The sequence below is a fragment of the Passer montanus genome, unplaced genomic scaffold, assembly GCF_014805655.1.
Source record: "Passer montanus isolate IOZ18808 unplaced genomic scaffold, ASM1480565v1 scaffold12, whole genome shotgun sequence".
NCBI classification, from domain to species: domain Eukaryota; kingdom Metazoa; phylum Chordata; class Aves; order Passeriformes; family Passeridae; genus Passer; species Passer montanus.
Window position 1 is genome coordinate 5,177,162 of NW_024358722.1, and position 22,604 is coordinate 5,199,765.

General features: G+C 40.3%; 1 protein-coding gene across 3 annotated transcripts in view; it reads left to right on the top strand.

The window, feature by feature from the left end:
• The window catches only part of DAAM2 (dishevelled associated activator of morphogenesis 2), a 202,292-nt gene that overhangs the window by 59,759 nt on the left and 119,929 nt on the right, over positions 1–22,604 (top strand). The gene's annotated exons all lie outside the window — the stretch shown is intronic.

Consider the following 22,604-nt stretch of genomic DNA (forward strand, 5'->3'; position numbering starts at 1 on the left):
GCGTCGTCTGGTAGGTAATGGAAGTATAAGAAAGAGGAAATAAGATAAAGTAAAAAGTCAGACCATACTTGGTTCAGCATCCTGGTCACAGCCCAGCATGGTTGCGCTGGAATCCTGCTGATGGAATGTCCTGACATTATGGTGTTTATTTCTACCACAGCCCTGAAATGTAAACAGGACATCGTTGGATGCTAATTCAAGTGACTGGAAATGACTGAGAATCCTGGACTATTGGGCTACTGGTAGGACACAAGGAAGTGAAATTTAAAGGAGGATTGGCATATGGCAGTAGCAATGCACAAGACCACACGTCAGAGGAGATGTTTTCAGGAAGGGTATTCTGACGTATGTTTGTGGGGAGGAACAAAACACAGCAGTAGTGTCAAAAGAAGTGCATCAAAATATGCAGAAACTTGCAGGACATTTGGCATGTTAGGATGCTCTCTGCATCCCATACTGAGGAGGTGAAAGATAGTTTGCCTTCAGCTTGAAACAGATACAGAATAAATGGCAGGTTGTCTTTGTGGGATTTATTTTCCTCTGCACCTTATAACGCAATAGTGATTCACCTGAGGAACAGGAAAGTAGAAGAAATGTGGCCAAGTTTCATCTCTTTCTCCAGCCCTAGAGCCCAGAGGGCATGGACAAGAGGTAGCACTGTCAGGGAAGTGTTGCTTCAAATGGTTTAGTGCACGAGAAAGTTGGCTGTGCTTCTCTTAGGCAGACTGAAATAAATGAATGGGTATTGAACTTCAGTCATGGCTCCCTCTCCCATGAAATGGAAATGGGTACATACAACTTGTGTAGGATGGTGCCTGCTGAGCTGTGTTTAGGGAAGAGTGAGATGAGCCATGACAAAGCTATCGCTGTGTGCTGTTAGGCACTTGAGGCTCATGTTGCTGGAAAGAGGGTTGCACCCCATCTTTATCCTGTTAGAAGACTCTGACTCTTGCAAGGACCATCTGCTAATGCCTCCTCTGTAGCACCCCTTGCAGCAGTGAAGACAGAACTGTGTTGTAATGAGTATAAAAGGGGTTCTTTATTGAGCTGCATACAGACCCTGTAATTGACGCTGGCTCTCTGGCTTCCAGACTGGCTGCCTGATGTTGCCACACAAGGTCTCTCTAAGTCTTGGTCTGGCGTCTGTAGCAACAAAAGAACTGACTAAAGAGAGACTCAAGTTTTTTGTGCTGCCAGTGTTGTTCACTGGGTTTTTTGCAATAACTCTCCACACACTCTGCTGCATGTGTTTTGCAGGAAGGCATATTTTTGTGTTAGATATCTTCCAACTGTTTTCACAAGCATCTTACTGGCATGGTTGCCAGTGTTGATACCTTTTTAGTGAAGTGCTTTGAGCGTCTGCTCTGCTGCTTGGGCTGGGCTTCCATCCGGATCAGAAATTGGAAATTTATTACTTGGAACTGGTTTTTAAATGTGAAACTGACACCAGTTTCTTATTACTTACCAAGTCCTGAGGGCAGACTAACATTCCTGACGCTGCTGTAGGTGTTAATGGTTTCATCAACTCAAGAAGCAGGGCGCCCTGAACTCTGCTCTTGGCAGCTAGTAAAGAAGGGAAACTGACTTTCAAATATTTTGTTTTTAAAGTTGTTGTGGTTTTTTTATGATGTTTACATTAGCAAACTGGAATTTGTGAGACAGACTTTTTTTTTTTTTGTTGACTATTTAGTTCCTAGAAATCAAATTGATAGTAAAGCCTCAGTAGGCTGCTGGAACTGGTCTTGCCAAGCACCTCTGCAGATTCAAGAGAACAAGAATCTGTGAGTAGGCCTACTGTGGGTACAGGCCTATGAGTTTCATTTACTTGGTATGTTTTCTCTGCCTCAAAGTAATCAGGAAGGATATTATTATGTAGATACCAAGATTTTTTTCTATATTGCTTTCAGTTGCATGCAAATAGCTCAAAAGCCTTGCTCCAAATCGGGAGAGATTCCAGGATGTGTTTTTTTGTTTTTAGAATAGTTTTTGTCTTGTGCTGTGCAGAAAGATGGCATTATGAGCAAGGATGAAGACTTAAAATCTGAATTAACTGGCATTATTCTGGGCTCTGCCATGTAGTTGCTGAATGATCTTAAGCAGACCATCATTTTCTTCATACCTGTATTGTGACATCCTTGTATCCTGCCAGGTTATCATAAGAAATAACTTCTGTTTTAAACTTGACTAACTCCCTTGATCCAAGAATGAACTGTATTTCAAGTGACCATTGTATATGTGTCAGACTGCTGCAGAGGTCATAAATGGAACATTACAGAATTTAACATTGATTAATCCCATGTATTGATGGATGATTATCCTGTAGTTATTTACAGAGGTACTTAAAAGGTGACTTGTTGATCACTATTTATAATTAGCTATACAGAGAACATTGGGTGATAGCATTTTCAGTTTAGAAAAAGTAAGTCAGGGCCCAGACTCTGGGAATTGAAACTTGGCAGGTGAAAAAATCTCTAAAGTGAGAGGCAGTTTACTGAGAGTTGTGGTAGATTTTCTACTGCTGGAAATCTTTAAATCAAATGAGATGCCTATTGAAAAGTTATATAGTACTTCAGGCAGGAATTAATTTATAGCAATGTTGTGGCTTGTACTATGTATGAGGTCAGACTAGCTGATTGGTACAACCCTTCCAGCTTTATAGTTCGTAAGATTTTTTTAATCAGATTGGTCAATGTAAGTCTCACTGAGGCCAGTGGAAGCCAAATAAACCTGAGGCCAGCGTTTTACAGTGTTGCCTTCCACATCCCTCGTGATTCCAGTCTGTATTCACTTGTTGCCCAGCTAACATACAGAAATATCTTCCTGTTTTGCTTTTATCTCCTTAGCACTGCATGGTTATCACTTAGCTTGCTACCAACCTGCAGTACTTTCCATGCGCGTCTTAAAATTGTGGGATGTTTCTTTTTTTGTTTTGCTTGTTTTCTTGAAATGGGATTTGAAAAGTGAAAAAGTGAGAAGATCTAGCTGTGGACACAACTGGAAATTCCTGCTCTGCTGTCCCTTTGGCAATCATTGATACAGAACATTAATTTGTGTTTGTTTTTACACCGTTTTAGTTTTTCTCCCCAAGCATTACAGCCTACAAAACAGCTCAGCAAAAGAAAGGATTCTTGGCTACTGAGTTGCTCCTCACGTTATGTCAGAGAGATTTGCTTTTAGTTTCTCACCTGTATTTTATGGTACAAGGGAATGAACCCAGTGGGTTTTGTTTATTCTGTCTCCTACTGTGTGCTGTGCTGCCTGTTGAGAGTGGAGGACAGAGCTCAGGGGTAAAGGAGAACTTCCATGTCCTTGACCAAACTGGCAGCTCAATTATTGCTATTTCTGAAGAACTGCATCTGCTGGTAGCCAAGGGGTGTTGGAGAGGACTTGACTGTTTGAGTGACTGTTCTCAAAAGACAGACTAGGTCTTAGTAACTGTCCATCTCCCTTACTGACGCTGGTGGTCAGACTTTGGAAAGGGCTCAGTATGTCTCATGCAAATTTTTCCATTGAGATTTTTCTCATTAAAAAGGTCTGTACTCAGAATTACCAAATGTTGAAGAAAACACAGATTTTTCCCAAATGTTTCCACATTCTTATGAGAGCTGGATATTTCAAAATGTGTGATAAATCATGCCAGAAACATGTATTTGTTTGTAACTATTACTTTATTTTTATGCTGTTGAATGCTGTGCAATGGAGATAGATTTTCTTTATTGTATTAATTTATTTTTTTTTAGTAGAAGGGAAAATCTTGACAAAAGTGAAAATGTCTTTGTTGTTCCTTTTCATTAAAAAAATACCTCAAAAGGCATCCCCAGTACTAGAATAGCTTACACTTTCTTTCAAAAATCATTTTTTTCTTTTTCAAGCCAGCTTTTTTTCCTTTAAATCAGGTCTGTTCAATAAGCTGCACTGTTTTGGATTTTTGCTTCCTGTTTTTCATTGAAATGGAAGCTGGTTAGTTTTGTGAAAATTTGTTCTTGAGACAAGAGCCAAAGTCTCTTTAAATTCTAATTATAGAAATTCAATATGTCTTTTGCACACATGGCAAGTGAAGTATGCAGATTGTATGTTTAATTCTCTTTTTGCAAGCAACAGTGGTGAAGAGTGCTGGGCTGCAGAGCAGACTGATAAGTGCATTTAGAGAAGGGATTTCCTGCATGTCCTCTAAATAGTAAAATGTTCCTTTTATGGCATACAGTTGAATGGAAAAAGTATCAACTAATTGAGATGTTCTCTTCAATTAATCCCCATTTTGAATGAATGCCTTGAAGGGCCACATATGCCTTTAAGAGGTCAGGCTAGCTGTCTTTGCAGGCATCACTGCAAATCAGCCTTTAGAACTGTCATACCAAATTCTTCTTAGTCCTGTAGGAGTAACTCTGTGATGGATGTGGCTGGGTAAGCTCAGCTGCTGCATGTGACAGGCCTGGCCCCAATGGATGTTGGGCAATTTTGCTGGAAGTAATCTCACCCACAGCACCTCCTGGGTAGACTCTAGCAGGTGAGTGTCCTGAAGAGACCAAGCAGCTGTAGGGTAAAGACTGCCTGAAGAGAGAGAACACCTGGCTCACGGTCCTTGGGGGCTGTGTTGTTTTTCTGGTGTAGGGTTGACACGCAGTTCTAGTTTAGGACGACGTGAAATGTGAGGGTTGCTTTTGGTTTCCTCTGGCTTTTTCAGTCTTCTGAGATAAAAATCAGGCTGTCTTGAGGGGAAACCTTTCTGATTTTGAAACAGTGTGCAAAAGACCTCAACACAAGGACTGGAAGCTTATTTGACAGACAATGTGTGCAGTGCAGGAGGGCAGCAAGTCAGGGCCAAGTGTACTCCCACTTGGCCTATGTGTACCACATGACATTTTGGTGAACAGGAGAGTGTGTTTGATTTCAAGGGAGGAGCTTTATCTGTAGCATTGGTGCATTAATGTGGAAGTTAATAACCTTTCCTTCAGACTTGGCTGGGAGGAGGTGTGCAGAACCTCATATGGTTTGGGAGGGCTACAGGCAGCTAGAAAGTAGTGCAGGATGGGGAGTGTGAAAGACTGAAAATGAGCTGCTTACTACTGGATAACTCTCACTTTCAGCATCATGGCCTCTCTAGCCAGGTTTCTGTGGAGACAGTCCTTGGGACATAAACTGTCGGATGTTTGGGGAGCTATATGCTGCAGAGCAGGAAATCATTCAAATTCCTTATCTTCCACACAACAGTCTCAGGACAAGTCCTGCCAAGACAGCTTGCACCAAGGCCTCAGGGAACAGGGCTTGACCTCTTAGAAAGGGGTTTTCTGGGGTTTTGCTTGCAAAAATTGAATTCAACTAGTTTCTAAGCATTTGCCCTGAAAACTTTCTGAACAGCAAATAATAGGTGGTAGTGGTTAGAAGTCCTGCTGTGGCTAAAATCCCATGTCATTCCCACAGAAATCAGTGGTCAAACATCCGCTGACTTCATTGGAAGCAGCTGAGACATGCAAAGGGAAAAATTCTGTAAAGGCCTAAACTTCTGGAGAATTCAAATGAAACAGATTTCTCTTTTGCTTTGATTTGTTTTGTTTATCACCAGTTACAAAGACTTATTCTCAAGCAGGGGAGTAATAAGATTGTAGACTAGAATGTGCAGGGAATGTCTTGGAGCAATGCAACACCAATGGCTATTACCTTAGCTGGTATGGGAACTGGTAGATGTACAAGTCCACTCTGTTTGTCACTGTCACCACTTGTGTGAATGCAGGGACAGCGTCTGTGTTGTGGATAGGACCAGAACTGGGAAGCAGTAGTTTGATAAGTGTTACCAGTCAAGAGTTTTTCTTTAAAGTTGCTACTGGTATTAAATTGTTTGGGGATTCACAACTTTTAATGTTAATGACAAAATTGTGCTGTCATTAATATTTCATTTTGAGGAAGGTTGGGGCAGTGCAGTAACAATTTGTGAAGACCTTCTACAAATATGAAGAGTCTTTTTTTTGGCTGACTGATGCCCTGTCTCTGAATTTTTGTGCTGTGAGAACATATAATGAGTTTGCCTATGGGAAAATTGACTGGTATTTTTATTTCTAACACATCTCTTCTATGCATGGTTCTTTGTTCTGCAGTTTGTTCGTGTCTGTCATGAGCAGACATTGGCACAAGAGAGAATTTCTGCAATATTCTATGCATGGTTCTTTGTTCTGCAGTTTGTTCATGTCTGTCATGAGAAGACATTGGCACACAAGAGAATTTCTGCAATATTCTGTTGTCATGCAAGGAGTCTAGATCTGTACACAGGAGTAAATTCCCTGAACAATTACATAGAGCTGTAAAGTTGGTAAAGAGGGCTAATCTGGTAAGAGGCCTTTTGGGAAATGTGACTGTTTGCTTCAAGAAGGTGCACTCTTTTCTGTGGTGCCCAGTGACAGTATGAGGCAATGAGCATCAATTGAAGCCCTGGGAGTTTCATCTAAACACAGTGAACTTTTTTCCTGTGGAGGTGTCTGAACACTGGTCCTGAGCAATTTGCCCTAGCTGGTCCTGCTTGAGTGAGGAGACTGGATAAGGCACTCTTGAGAGGCTCCTTTCAGCTCCTGAGATCAGTATTGCAGCATTCTTTTAGGAACTGGCTATCTGCCAGCCTTGTATCGAAAGGGGCAGCAGGAGTCATGAATACGTATTGTTACATCTAGACTGGGAACCACTTCCTAGTGCTTTCCCTTTCCTCAGCTTCACTAGGTGTGTGGTGTGTATCTCTTGGCTTTTGACCATGTGAAAATTTTCAGCATGTGGCTTCTGGGGCCAGGAAGTTGGGTCTTCCTTCAAAAGGATTCTTGGTAGTACATACACATTGATTCTAAATTTCTTCTTTAACCTCTCTTGCAGATGGCAACTTCATCTTTTTCGAAAACGGGATATTTTGACTCGTTATTTCACACTTTCACTTTTCCTCTCTTTGTTTTTTCCCCTCTGCCATTTGCTCTGAACTCATCTATCTGCTTTGAATTAAAGGTGGGTCATGGCTCGCCCAGCCACTACCCTGCTCCAAGACTTGTTTGGTTTGCCTCTTAAAGAAAACCCGCCATCTTAAAGAAAAATTGTCAGATCTTTATTGTTAATTTGGAAATTGTTTTCAAAAAAAAGCTCTTTATAAGTGTGTGAAAGAAGCACTGTTTCTTAAGAAAGACACGTAAATTTCCTTCAGTAATGCTGAAGGCAATATTTTATTTTCTCTTCAACCTCCCCTTTCCCTCCCCCAACCTCATTTCTTCCATATATCTCATAGAAATTGGCCTCTACTATCTGGTAAAATAATGTGGATGTGTAATTTTGGATACCTTTCAGACATGGACAGAATAAAATGTGTTGTTTGGAATTTTAATGTCCTGTTAATGGAAAAAAATGGATTGAAGCATTGGAGCCTTTTGAGATGGGGCTCTGTGGGGGATGTAATGCTGGAAAGAACCCTGTCCTTTGTCTCATCTAACTCAGGCTTTGAGGACTCCAAGATGCTCCAGCTATACTGCTGAACTTGTTCCAGAACTCTCAAGTTTCAATCCCACCAGCTTTTGGATCTGATAAGCTAAAGCAGTTAGTCACCTTAGCAGCCTTGTACAGATCCCCTCCCCACTTGGGAGTACTTGGGAAACTGCACTGAAGAAGGAAGGTGGAACCCAGCTGAGCAGGAGAGGATTCACTACAGAGGGATGTACATTCACATCATTATTCTTTTCAATGTGGGATAAATTCTATTTTCTTTAATATTGAGATGCAGGTGGAAAGGGAAAAAGAGGCCTGGACCTTTGAGATGGACTTGTTTAAGGAAAATTTTAGCACTCTGACCCTAATGGGGTTGTGCATCCAAAATGCTGGAAGAGAGCCATAAAACAAACCGGCATAAAATAAACTTGCTGTGCATGTTTTCATACTTACATCCCAAGCTACTTTTGGTGTGTTTATCAAAACATTGTGGGCTTTTGGGTCTGCCTGATGGTGGGAACAAGAACAAGTAAGTGACAGAAATATATATATATATATGGACTATAAAAAAGGCTTGTTTTAAGCCCTCTATCTTTAAAACTCCTTACTGAAGTGCTTCTTTGAATAGAAGAAGATAGGAAAGAAGTGTTGCAAAAACCTGTGCTCCCAATGCTCTAATAAAACCAGAGGAAGGGAATTTCTTCTATCTGAATATTTTCAAGCTGGAATGCAAACCCTTTTGCTTTACCTAGAGGGGAGCAGAGCACTTGAACTAAGGTGCAATATTTTGCTACAATGGCAGTCAATGAAGTTTGACAGAGCTAGCAGGAGTTTGGACTGAGGCTGATTCATTATTTTCAGGTAGCAAAGGAAGGCTTCTTTGGAAGTTGTGTATTTTACTCTTTCAGAACTGTGTTGGGGGTGATGTGTGTTTGTTTTTGAAAGCCTGGACATATTTACTGTGAAGAAATGCCTTGTACTGAAAACTAGGGATATGTTACCAAAAGAGTGAACAAAGCTTAGAATTTTGATTCATATCTCAATAGTTGAATTATATGTTCTACTTTTCAAAAGTGCTATCAATTTTTGACATGGTTATTAATTAGTTGCTTGTGAGACCTCAACTGACCGGCAGAATAGGAGGACATTGTTTTATTATTCACCAATAGCCTGACAGTACCTTTGGATAGCAATGCCTGCTTAATGTTTGCGGATGGCTGATGCTAAACATCTGAAATGGCTGTTGAGCATTTCCTGAATGTTAGTGTGCTGGCATTATCTTATTTCCATGGGGCTGTCTCAGAAGTGACTGGCAGCTGAGAACCAAAGTTATAGCTAGTGAAGACAACTTACACATAGAAGGAAAAAATAATATAAAATATTTCTTTGAAGCCAATTAAGAGGCATGCAGAACAGTGACATATCCCAACAACTCTTTCCCCAAAGGAGGTGGAGGAAAGTCTGCCTTCTCCTATGTGTCTTATGTTAGTTATCCCCTTCAGACCCAGTGCTGCTTACCTACTGCTGCTCTCTGATAACACTGGAAACCCACATCTAGGTCTTTGCTGGCAGTGGTGATGGGAGTGCAGAATGGAGGGAGCTGAAGAGAGAAATCATTGCAGAGCAATGCATGGTGCTCAGCTATGCACTCTGGCATTGGCTGGTACAGCTGCAGAAGCTCTGCTCAGAGCCAAGAGTGAGAAAACCTTTTACTTGGTGCACAGCTCTAGAGCAGCTTCTGCTTAGTGGTATTGAAAGCAGTGGCAACACTGACCTCAGTCTCTTTCTGACTTGAGGCAAACTGGTTGATCTGTTAGACAGAGCATGGAAAAGTACTCCTGGATATGGAAAATTTAAGGAAAACATGGAAGTACAGATGAAACATATAACTACTACTTGCATATAGAATACATTGCTTTTCGGAATCTGTAGTCAGGAGACTTTCAGAGTTAGGACTAAGGCTTAAAACTGGCCCCTACTGAAGTTTGTGTATGAGTTGGAATACATGCCCCAGGAGTCAGGAAATGATGATTTAGGTGCTCTGGATGCTTTGGATTGACTTTGCTAAATTCAGCTCAAAAGGGCCTTGGAGGAAATAAAATATTTTGGGAGGCTAAAAAAAAATAAATCTCAGGTGCCCGTCTGGCACAATTTCAATAAGGGCCATTTCACCAGAAATTAACTGAGTCTGAGGTCTGCTTGGAAGAGTTGATCTCTTGTTCTGTGAGGTTATGTGTTTCCATCAGAATTAATAGGAGTCTGTTTCACCCATAAAGAGGAAACGATATAGGGAGTGTATGTTGTTCACTCATCTGGGGAATGAAAGGCTCTTCTAAAGTCTCTGTAACCTAATTTGAATAGTATATTCACCCTGAAATTACTGCCTTGATAAGATGAATAGATTTTTGAGCATGCCTTCCAAAGTCCATCTGAAGAGAAGAATAAAATGCTTCTCTTTCTTCGTTTTTTCTTTTACCCTTTTCTTTCTTTTTCTGCTGACTTTGCCTACATAAATATGATTTTTGAGGTATTCCTTAGCAAAAAATGTCTGAAATACTTTGCTTTACACAGTATAAACCCCTTAGTATCTGATTAGAAAGAGATTTCCTCTGGAGTAACCTCAGCCTAAATATTTGAAGAACTGAGTACAAAGACATGAATTTATTTTCTTGACTGAACTATTGGCTTGTTGATCTGCTGGCATTACCTCCACACCAAGGTCCTTCCACAGCATGCAACTTGCTATAGTACACCCACAGAGCACAGCATCCTTCCAGATAGAAAGCTGATCTTTCCTCTTGCCTTTTGCTCTATTTCTTGTGATAAGTGGCTTCCCCTCTCTTCAGTTATTTAGTAACTCAAGCTCAAATTTTGGTCCTCAGAGGCACTGCCTCCAGCCTAGAGAGCTGCTTTCTTTGGTCCGGAGTGGTTGGTTAGAAGGTGCAGACAGAGCTCATTTCCAAGATACTCTAAGTGCTGGTTTCTCTCTATCAAATGAACAAGACAGAACTCCTACTCTAGGTGAATCCAATCACAGAATTAAAGTGGGGGTTTGGGATCTTGTTTTGTTTTCACTTTGACATCCTCTTTCACACAGAGGTTTCTGTGTGAAAATCACTTCTTTCAAGGGCACTTCTACTATGAACAGCTTTCAGGGAAGTGGATGATGTGGTTGTTGCATGCTGGGATCTGATGATTGTTAAGTGTTCACCATGACATCACAATATTGCAATTAAAGCTGAGGTGAACTCTTAGCTGTAGGACTATTCTGGTAGATACAGGAAATGTGTCCTGCAATATTGATATGGATATGAAATGTGCTGTGGGAATTAAGAAGAGTTAATGCTGCTGTTAGTAGGCCCTGTAGGAGATGAATTGTTTCCTTATCATGCATGACCTCCTAAAAATGTAGAAAATTTTTTCCTGTGTTTGAGATCTCAGCATGAACAGGATAGTGTAAGACCTTGTGGACTCGCTCCTGTCTAAGGAACTGGTTTTTTTCTTGCAAACAAAACAACGTTCCTTAAAATTACTTCCCACACCAACTCCCTTCTCTAGACATGCATTTCTTAATTTGTTTAATTCTGGGGTTATCCCAGTGGAGCTTTTTATGATTAATAGCTGATGACACTGTAAACCCAGCAGTAAGAACATTTCCTGGGCAGTAGCCATGCTTCTTACAGGCTGTGTTTGACTGTTGTTAGGGTATGGACAGAAAAAGCACTAGGGAAGAGTTCACCCAGAAGAGTATCTCATTGATATGGACTCAGTGTTTGCTTTATACATCTGCTAGTTTATCTTTTCAGGGGTTTGGAGATAGATACACTTCTCTGTACAATTTTATCTGTTTTAAGCATTCACTACTGTAGTGTGATAGACCCTTTGCTTGTAACACGAATGACTGGGAGAAGGGGAGGAAGTAAAACATGAAGATTCAATTGTATTAATGCCATTTTCATCTTGAATTTACTGGTACAACAGCCAATAGTTGAACTTTAGTGATAGACTGCCAGCTTCTGTGCAAATCATTGGGTTATATATAAGGTTTTTCTTCTTGGGTTTGCCACCCAGACCAAATACCAAGTTGGTCTTGATTTTTCAGAGCTTCTAACATTTTTCAGTTCCCTCTGCTGGAAAAAGTTTTATGAAAATTGAGATTGCTTCCTTGTTCATATGGGTTTCTGGGCAGGAAAAGGGGCAAATGCTGCTGCTTCTTGTTACTAGAAAGATTTTGGTACTGGTTGACTGTGTCTCTTCTTCAGTTAGTAGAAAATGGGAATAACAGCAATTTCAGCCTTTCTTGCAGTGGGACATGTTCTTGCATGTGACCAGGGCAGTAGAGCCAAGACCTCAACTTGTACAGAGCAATGTATGACTACTTACTGTATTTATTTGTATGTATTCCATCCATAAATTTAAGATATAAAATAAACAAAAATAATTGATTAAAGTAAGTTTTAAATACATCCTTTCCAAAGAGTGAGACAAACTGCAGCAGGTGATGATTGGAATAAAATTCTGTACAAGCTATTAAATAAGTCAGTGCTATTCAAAACTAGAGACAACAGCAGTGGTATTGGTACATGTTCTGGAAAGACATACATCACTGGACATGTTTGCAACCCTCAGGGGATAAACATGTTCCTTTCACTGATAGAAGGTAGGTTTCTCTTCTATTTGTATACAAAGGGCCTTCTTTATGAATCATGTCTGAGGACTATTAATCCAGATCAAGTAGTGATTTAGAAGCAGGTTGGTTGTTTTGTTGAATTTTAAGAGGTTTTTTTTTCCAGTTGTGTGCAACTGTGGTGGGGAGCTGAGGGAATTTTATACTGCAATCAAGTTTTCTGTGGAGTGTGCTCCCTGTTTTGTCAACAAGCTACAAGTAGGTTGGGTTCAGAAGCTGAAAGAACTTGCTGTATTTTCAGGCAGGCTGTTGACTTGCTGTAGACAATTAGAAGTCTGGAGAAGACTACCCAAGCTTTTGCTGCGGCTTCTCGGCAGTTTTCTTTGGGTATCTGAGCATACATTTAAAAATTACCTACGCTTGTGAAAGGACAGTGTGTTAGAGGTCAGTTACAGTTCTAGGAAGTCTTCCCTAGATATACTTCAGAACTTAAAACTTAATCATGAGCCTTAAAGGGCCTTGATGTGGACATGACCTTTTGCCATGAGAATCTGGGAGACTGGAGCTAGCTATTGGCAGTTCAAGGATGGAAGGAGGGAGGGCTGACAGTTGGCACAGGTACTGCACTCTTGTGTATAGAATGCTGTAGACCACATGGGTCGGCATTGCTTTGTAGATAAGAACCTCACATTTGTGTATTTTAAGGGAGGTCTCCCTGCCCCTTCTTTTACCGCATGCTTTTCCACATAATGCTCTTGGCCAGAGCACCTACTGACCATGCAAGGAAGGTGTCTGGTTTTAGGTAGTGTTTTCTTCTCAGACCCTCATAAATGATCACTGCCTGTGTCACTCAGAGCATCAGTTCTGTAGAATTTGAGAGAAATATAGAGGAAGCCTTGTTCACTTTACTGCAATGAAACTTGAGAGCCCCAAAACCTAAAGCAGTACGTCACGCCTCTGAAACCAGCCTTCAGTGTTGGTGTAAAGTCTCCTCCTGAAAATATTGAAGCAGCCAGAAAATATATTTTATCTGGATGTCACTTAAAAATACACACAGAAACAACCCAAAATCTTTGAGCAAAGCTCTTTCCAAATATCCATTCTTCATGAAGACACGTTAGGTTAAAAGTTCAGCAGTTTCACCAAGCTTCTGGCTTGGAGTTCAAACCTACTTGCGTAATGTTGAGGTTTCAGGCCATTGAACCCAGAGTATCCCTGGTCAGAATGTTGAAGAAAAATAAAAATACTGGAATAAAATGCCGTATATGACCTTTTCTTAACTTGATTTTCTACTGGGAATTTATTTTTGGTGCCAAATTGACAACTCTGCAATCTGAGTAGTTTAAAAAGTAGGTATAGAGAATCAATGACATTTTCACTCTGTCTGTGCCTTGACCTATGGGAGCCATCTCCAAGATGGAGTGAGCATAAAAATCCCGAGACCTGTTCCCTTTGTGACTGCATCTAGTGGCTGTTTGTTCCATTAGTGGATCACTAAAGAAGGTTTTTAACTATCATCCACATTGGTGGCTTTTCAGTCTGTGGAACGGAACTGAGAGCCACCATTTTTATTATGTATGGATTTGCAGGGACACGTAGAAGCACACTGTGCTTTAGCTGGGGCATTAAGCAGGGAAGTGGCAGCTCTGCAGCTTGGAACCTGGATTTCCCAGGTGGCATTGATGAACACTAGTTTTGAGGAGATTCAGTGCCATCCACAAAAACCAGGTAAAAGTCCAAATGGTCTCTGTGTTGAGTTTTCCCCAGTTATATGCATTTGCTATAGAGACTGAATTGCTTTTTCCTAAATGTGTGTGACATTTAGGAAACTTTTATCAGTGCAGGTAATTGATTTACCTGTCAATAGTGAAGACAGCACTTGTACACCTACATTTGTGATTAGTTTCCAGTGGACGTATTTCTAGTGAAGTTGAGTTTTAAAGTCCCATAGTGGCCCTGATCAGAGTGTCAGAATGGAAATAAATTTTTTATGCTATGATTGCAACAGATGAAATTTTATTATACTAATTGTCTGAATAAGTAAGCAGCATTTCACATGGAAATAATTGGACCTTTACCATTTGTTTGTTTTTCTTGGAGCACCCTGGCAGTTCTTACAGAGTATTTCTCTCTCAGTAGAGGCACTCTAATGCCCTCAGCTGCTTATTTTGTCTGGAAAATTCAAGCACCCAGGATAACGATGACAACAACGGCAACATTTTGACTCCCAAATCCCTTGGCAAAATAGTTACATCATGTCTGGAAATAATTGGGCAATGACAGAATGGAAAAATTACAATGACTCAAACAAGACAGGGATGCTCTTAGTAATGGGGTTTTGTGCGTTCATTCTTCTCAGTGTGGCACTAGTATTACTGGGAAACTCTGGGTTGACTCCCTTTGTAACTAAACCCCACTCTTTCCAATAGTAATAGTGGAGAGATTTAAAGTTCCTAGATCAAGCTTTAATACTAATCTAAAGTGCTAATGTGCTTTACTCATATTCCTGATCTTACGGAATAGAGGATAGAGTGGGACACCTTCTTCTACAGGTCACTCAATCCTTGCCTTGTTTACTGATCAAAAATGTTGCTCTGGGATATGGATGTTTCACCTGTGGGACCTGCACTTATTAGATAGAACTGACAGATATTAGAGTCAGTGTCATACAATGACTTTAAGGGCATTTCATACCATAAGACCTGTAAAAGGCACAGGAATTCATCTTCCTGTAGAGGAAAATAGTTGTCTTCTGCATAGAAGCTGAAGAAGTGATGTGCTGATTCTGGCTGTCAGTGTGTGTGTCTGCTTAACTGATGTTATCATAATCTATTTAATCTTCAATCTATGATTTCTTTTTTTGAATAAAAGCTTCATCTTGCACTCCAACTTCCATGGCACTTTTTTCTGTGAAATTGCATCACTCTGTTGTACCCATCACCAAAAGAAAGTAAAGAAAATTGAGAGGCTAACTTGGGCTCTGCTGTCTAGGTCTGCAGCTTCTAGAAAAGGAAGTTCAGTCACACTCTGAGTAGCACAGGCACAAACTGGAATTATAGCCTTGTCCTGAATTCATGGACCTAGAATTACAGTATAATTTTGTCAAGCCTTAAAAATAATATTTTTAGAATGTGAATGATTTCAAATTAAAATCGGTGGATTGTAGGGAGTGTTTAAAAATACTTGCTGCTTCATGGTCTTATCCTTAGTCAGAATTGGGTTTTCAGGGTGCCATCTGTGGAGTTTGTGGGATTTGGGATTTTTTCCCTATGTTTTCTTTTTATGCAGTGTGTTTCCCATTGGCTTTTACAGCCACAGCAATTTGATGAACAAGGACATTATAAACCAACCCATCTAGTGAAGCCAATGCTGTGGTAGGGGAAATTGCTGCATAAATTCCATTATTTTGTAAAGAGTAAATTTATTCATGCAGGATTTGTGGACACTGCTAAATGCTGTCTGTACAGCAGCATCATTATGGGAGGTGAACCTGCTGTGCCCTGGCCAGCTCCCAGCCAGGTGATTACCTTTTTGCAGGCCTACTGCTTTTATTTCTGTTTGTTCAGAGTCTATTTGGCACTGTAAAATAACTGGTTTAAGCAGAAGAGTAAGGCCCTACACTGGAGCACCTACAACCTCAGTGCCACAGCTAGGACAATAAAGTAAAATACAGTAAAAATAAAACAAATGTGAAATGTGATGCGGTCTTTGCAGCTTGTGTCATGCAGTAGGTGTCTCTTTAGAAGTATTTTTATCTTCAATATCTGCCTTAAAAAAAAAGGTTTAATAGTGTGAGCATAGGAAGTGGCTACAGGAAGCCATTTCAGTTCTAACAGCTGTCATGAAAAAAATGAAGCTATTGCAATGAAACAGTGAAAATGTAGAGAATGAAACTGGTAGAAAAGAAAGAAAGGGAGAACTAAGACTACAAGCAGCTTTTTTTTTCCTAATAGAAGGGAATGGGTAATCTTTGGTGAGGTATATGAATACAACAAATGTGGTTCATGGTCAAGAAGACAAGAAAATTTATCTTGGTAGCAGTGACTTTCATTGAGAAGGAAGTGAAAGGCAATGTAAATGTTACTGAAACTGCAGTGCTGCAACACCAGAGAACTTGGAAGTAGTCTGGGGAGGGGTAAGGAGAGAAGGACAGGACTCCACACTACTTCATGCAAACCAGAAAGGTTGATTATATTTTTAGGCAGTATGCAACCCTGTTCATTCCACCACCATGGTGGTTTGAATTGCTGGCAAGCATGCCTCGGTGAGGAGTTGATAAATTAGAATGCAAATCTGTAGTACGATCAGACACTGAGGGGATGAGGGACATACTTATCCTGGATAAACAGTTAGGCTGCGAGTTTTGTTTTGTTTGCAGTCTGAGCTGTAGTGGTCATATCACCATTCAGAAATGTGAAAGATGCATAGATTTACTTGTACATAAATGAGATACAAGAATATAATTAAGACTCAGCATTTGGTGTCTAGGAGAACAGATTAGTTTTGACTGTGCACATTCCTGTGTGAAGTCATAGTTATAGGAAACTATGACACAGTGATAGTACCTTTGCAAAAATAAAATAACTTCTTAGCAGGTGAAAGAATGAATAGGTTGTTTGGTCAGCTCACTTAAGCATAGAAAATTATTAATCTGTACTTCATTAAAGGGTGAGAAATAAGGTGTAAAAAAATAGTTGTTACTAACCAGGTTCATGACACTGACTTTAACTGCTCTGTTGCTCTCTTTGCTTTGTGTTTTGAATCTTGACTCTTTTAAAATAGTTTTCCTATGAAAACAGTTTGGATAGATTAATGATTAGGAGAAACACAAAGAACCTGCAGGTATAGTTTTTCCTGTTTTCTTTTGTTTGGTTGCTGGTTTTGTTTATTTATTTTTCTGTAGAGTTATTTTTCCCCTCATTCTTAGGTGAAGGCAGAGAAAGTGTTGCAAATTAATATTTCAGAAGAGAAGTTTCTTACAGTTCTTTAGCTTTCTTTTTTTTGTTGTTGTTGTTCTGTGTTGATAAGTTGGTATAAGGTGAGACGTAGTGGATTTGTGGGTATTAACAGACTAACATTAGTGGTCATTAGTCACCCAGCACATCCTGAGCATCCTTAAAGTATTAAAAATAAAGAGATTTTTGACAGACACGTTGCAGTAAGTAGGTTCACAGATATAGTTACACCTGACAGCCTTCAAATAGCCCTTGCCTTTTCTCTTATTTCAGGACTTATTTCTGAGGCAAATAAATGAATAAAAATGAAATAAATAAATATATATATAATAGGAGAAAATCCTTAGGTCTGTGGAATGCTTTGAAATGAGCAGCCATCTTATTTTTCATGGGAAGGTGTGTAAAACAAACGAGAAGTGAGTTTCTGGACTGACTTTCAAAGTTCTCAGAAACACCAAGAGCTCTGCACTCTTACTTCAATGTGTTGGGAAAAGGAAAATCCATGAACTGGCTTCAAAATACACAGCATTATTTGAGCTGCCCTCTCTCTTGTGGTGGAAACTTAAGTGTGGGCCATGATTGGGATTGAGTAGCCATTGCTGCACAGGACCCTGCTCTTTTCCAGATCATATCCAGTAATCTGTTGATTTGTTTTGAGTCCGATGTCTTCCTGTCCAACATAACAGGCAGGTGTCCATGGATCTTCAGGAAGCTTCCCTGAAAAATAAGGTTTTAACTTTGTGGATTTTAAGAGGACGGGGCTTTTTGTTGCTGTTTTGTGCACTGGAGACCAGGAGGCTCCTTAGTATGGTGACAAATCCAAAACAAAGGAGTTGGGTTATTATTACATGTGCAACAAATGGATTGCTTGTCTGCTTCCTTCCCCCATCCCCCCCGCTGCAATTGCCATATAGTGCATCTGACATCTGTCACATTACATGTGACATCCATGGAAAATTCCCATGGTAATTAAATCATGCCATGAAGCTCATCATTTCACCATCTGTGTACTGAAGAAGCAATGTGGTCCAGGGAACTGAGCACAGGATCAGTAGGAAGCCCTTTCCCTTTACCCAGTATCTACATTCAGGCTGTTTTGAGCATGTTTCTTATTTTCTCCATTTCATCATCAGTAAGTGATGATCTAGGGAGCTGTTTTAATACTGGGAAGTTCTCATGGTTTATTATTTAATAGTTTAATAATTTGGAGTCTTAACTTGGATTTGGGGGTTGTGGGTGAGTTGGTTTGTGTTCTAAACAACTCTGACTTTAGATTTTTTTCTAAATCAGTGATCACACGTTACATGGATATGTTTTATCGTGCCACAAAGATAGATAAATTACAGGGAAATGGAAATTATTAACTTTATTTCCTTTCTTGCTAGCATAAGCTAGTGTGGGGCAGTGATTCTTCATCATACTGGTTTAGTCCCATGCTCCCCACTCAGGTGAGAGCTATGGCTACATCCACTGGCATCGTGTGTCTATTGCTGATCAGTAGAGATACAGCTCTGAATGTGTTTACCATTAATGCTTCCTTATGTTGTGAACTGTTTTTGCATGACTGTGTGTGTTTAGTTACCTACGGAGTTCTCTTTCTTCCCTTTATCCAAAGGCGGTGATAAAAAAGTAATTTTCTCTAATTTAGTTACAGTTATGCTCTGGCTGTTAGGTGTGTTGAAGGACAGAACAGTGAGACAAAATCTACAATAATCAGCTGTCTTGCACAGGAGAGCTGCTGGCAGAGCAGTTGTTTCAGGTGTCTTACTTTTAGTGGAATGTTGCTTATTTAGCATATGTTGGCATGAAAATTACAATCTCTGAGATGAGAATGAACAGAAGAGTGAGGCTGATGAAGCAATTTAGAAAGCAATTGAAAGAGGATCCTCGTTGCAGTTAGCATGGATCTGATCCCATGTGGCTAAAACTTCTGATAAGGGTTGAAAAAATTGCATTAGCTAAATTATGTTTGGTCACTGGGCCAAATGGTTTAGAAATGAACACGTAGGCCCTGTCAGAGGAAGAGGACGTTGTTATAATTAGACCTTGGGCAGAGTTCCAGGCTGTGACTCCTGACCTGAGCCGAACCACAGATGAGGCTGGGAAGCAGGAGAGGATTGCTGTGAGGAGCGGGTGTGTGGTTAGCTGTTGAAATGACAGCAACTTGTTTGTGTTGTGTAAAAGGGCAAAGCAGTAGAACTGAGAAGAGCTGTGGGAGCGAGTTATGTGCAATAGTGGGATTCTCTCCAGAGAGAGATTTCCTATTGATTCTCACTGGGGGTGTATATATATATAGAAATACATAATTGCACGTTTCATTTTTTCTTGCCTGAAGTTGAGAGGCAATACAACTTTTATTAGAACAAAACACCCCACTTTTTGTTATTTTCATAATTTTTTATGTCACCTTTGCAGTCAGTTACCACTCAGAAAAATGAAAGTTGTTCTTTTCTTCATTTTCTTTGTTGTCTCCCACCTTCCTCATTATTTAGAAGCACATTTTCCCCAGATTTGATTCTTGAGAAGGGAAAGGCAAAAAAGAGAGAGGGGAAAGGAAAAGTTTATTAACTTGGAGATAATTAGAAAATGTTTATTTTGTTGATCACCAACAAAAATAAAAAAGCTTTAATTAGTTATTAAATAGCATAAAGAGTGCAACTAACAGGATTCTGAAGGACATCTACTTTACTGGCAGGTTTAATTTTAGAGAGACAGTGCTCCAACTTAGAAATTTCTTTCATTCATTCCTTCAGTGATTTGATTCTAAAATAAAAATATCTGTGCTGGATCCCTCTGTAGCAGTTCTCAATTGTTCTTATTTTGAAAGCATCTAGACAGCTCACCTATCGACACAATTACAGCGTGAAAGCAATACAAAAGTGTTATTTTACCCTTCTATGTTAGTATGAATCTCATGCCTGCTGCTTATAGATGGACCTGGAAAATGCCAGTGTTAGGAGTAGGAGTTGTTCGATGGAATAATGCTTTGTGAAAGCCAGCTCACTCTTCTTGTGAGCTCTGCATATTTTTGCAGGGTAGTAAAAATTAAGTAGCCTTGAATTTCACAAATGTGGATCCCAAGGAACTGCAGATTCTGTCAAAAACATCACAGTAATAAGCACTGGCTTGGGTATTTCTCTACATTGTAGATGAAGAAAGCCTGGAGCCTGACAAGCTCTTAGATGAACCTGCTTAAGATGAAAGCCGAGTAATAAAAATCCAGTGCAGGACAACCCGTGCTAGCCAGACCAGGGCTGTACTTACCCTTTAGAAGATGCTGAACTTCACATCCACTCACATAGTTCTCATTTCCTGGTAAGGTACCTCTTTTGGTGAAGTTTATACCAGGGTCTTGACCTGAGCTCATAAGGAAGGTTGTTATGGTCCTATCACTCCAATGGCTCAGGCAGTTTTTCCAAGGAGGATTCATTGTCCATGCCTCAGAGAATGCTGGTCCTTTGATGGTTGATGGGGAAGCCTTTAGACAGTGGGCCAGAGGTTGGTTGCAACTGAATTGATGCAAATGTAGCTGTATTGCATGTAAATCAGGTTTGTCTCATTTAATTCAGTTCTTTCCAAAAGAGTTTTGACAAACTAATTGGTTTTAATCTCAGTAATGACCAGGTTGTCTTAAAGGCCATTGCACTTGAAATATAATACTTGAGAAGATGGTCTGTAGTGTACAAGTTTAAGTTCCAAGGCTCTATTGTGAAATCTTTTAGCAGCTGAATCTCTTAAGTGTCCACTATGGGAGGAAACACAAATCCTTAAAGGGCATTGCACTTGAAATATAATACTTGAGATGGTCTGTAGTGTACAAGTTTAAGTTCCAAGGCTCTATTGTGAAATCTTTTAGCAGCTGAATCTCTTAAGTGTCTACTATTGAGAGGAAACACAAATTGCCATGCACATCATTGTGATAGATTTGAGGGCATTTTCGTTTTGCTGATGGAAGCTGTGTCAATGACCAGTTCAGTTTTAGGTTGACCTTTGGCATCTCCTAGTGAGAACCCAATGTTTTTATGAATGGGCTTTTGAAGCCAGCAACATCCTGCTCTAGTGAATCCTGCTGGGGCATAACACCCCTTGCAGAGCTGGCATGGAGAGCAAAGCATAGTAGGCATGCCAGAAGACAGTACTTTTTACCAGCCTGCTTTTCTTTCAGCTGCATGAGGGTTGCAGTTGATGCCCCTCCAATGCATAAGAGAATGTGCTATATAAATTAATCCCAGCATCGAGTAGGGCAGGTGATTCCTGCCAACACATAGTGCCATAAGGGTAGAGGTTTGGACGGTTTTTTTTGGCTGCTGTTTGTTGCTTAGGTTGTTTTTTGGTTTTTTTTAAGCGAACATGCCAATTTCTGCACAAAACATCCCTGGAGAGCTGGCTGTGCTCTGTATGTTAAGTCCCACTATGTAACTGCTGTCCCGAAGGTGCTTTTCCTTGCACAGCTACTCAGTCTCTATGAAAGCTCAAAGCAGCCTTGTTCTGGCAAGCAAACAGACCAAAGCATTGTAGGGCAGGTTAGGGCAGCAGCTGCTCTGATGACAAAGCTCAGCTGTGCTGTTGCTGATGCAGCACCCAGCATCCTGTGGTTTGGTTCACCTGCCACCTCCCTCCTCCTCCCCTGCCCTGTGCCCAGGGAGACCAGCTTCACAACAAGCTTTAATTATTTACTCTCAAAGGATATGGCTTATTCTGCAGATTAAGTGAAAAAGTGAAGTCCTTAAAAATGTAACACAAATAAGCCCCCGAGCTGTCAAACAACAAGTCCCTTAAAAGGGCAAAATATGTGGCTCTCTGTGCACTGCACAGATCCCTCCTTTCAAACTGCTGGCAGGAGACTTCCTGTTTGGATGGGCTGCTCACAAACGGTGTTGTGTGGTAGTGAAATCAGTCACTTCCCAGCTTCTCCTTCAGGCCTCCTTCTGCCTCCCTTTACACTCCTGATACCAAAGCCCCTCAAGCCAGGTCCTGTCAAGATGGGATCTGGCAGCTAAAATGTAAATCTGAATACGCGCATTAGCACTATGCTGTTTTCTTCCCTGAATACATAAAGCAGCCCAGAGTACTTACATGTGTTTGAAAATGGGATGGACAAAATGGTCCTACAGTCATAGTCCTGGCTGTGAAGGAATAAGTGAATGTTTGGTCGTCTGGCTCTGTAGTGGTGAAATATTGATGGTTGTTTCATTGTTCATTTTATTTTGATCAAATGGCATACCTTGGAAGATTCTTCCATGTGTTCTGGGTAAATTCTTCCATACATGCTTTTGTACTTCTGATAATTTATTTCCTTTGTCATAGGAGTGAGAAAAAGGCCAATACCAGCACTCTGTGGTAGCATTCAGCCTTGGCTTCTGAGCATTGCTGATAAATGTAGCTGCTGGGAAATTCCAGACTGAGTTTGTAAACCCTTTTCAGAAAAACTGGTAGAAGCGATTCTACACTGCCATGGAAGAACATGTTAATGCCATACAAAGGCCTAGCTACCTTATCTAGCTTAAGTGTTTATTTTGCTCTTTTGGGTATCAGATCCTTCTGTCCTCTTCCATCTATTACTCCAATGACAGCCA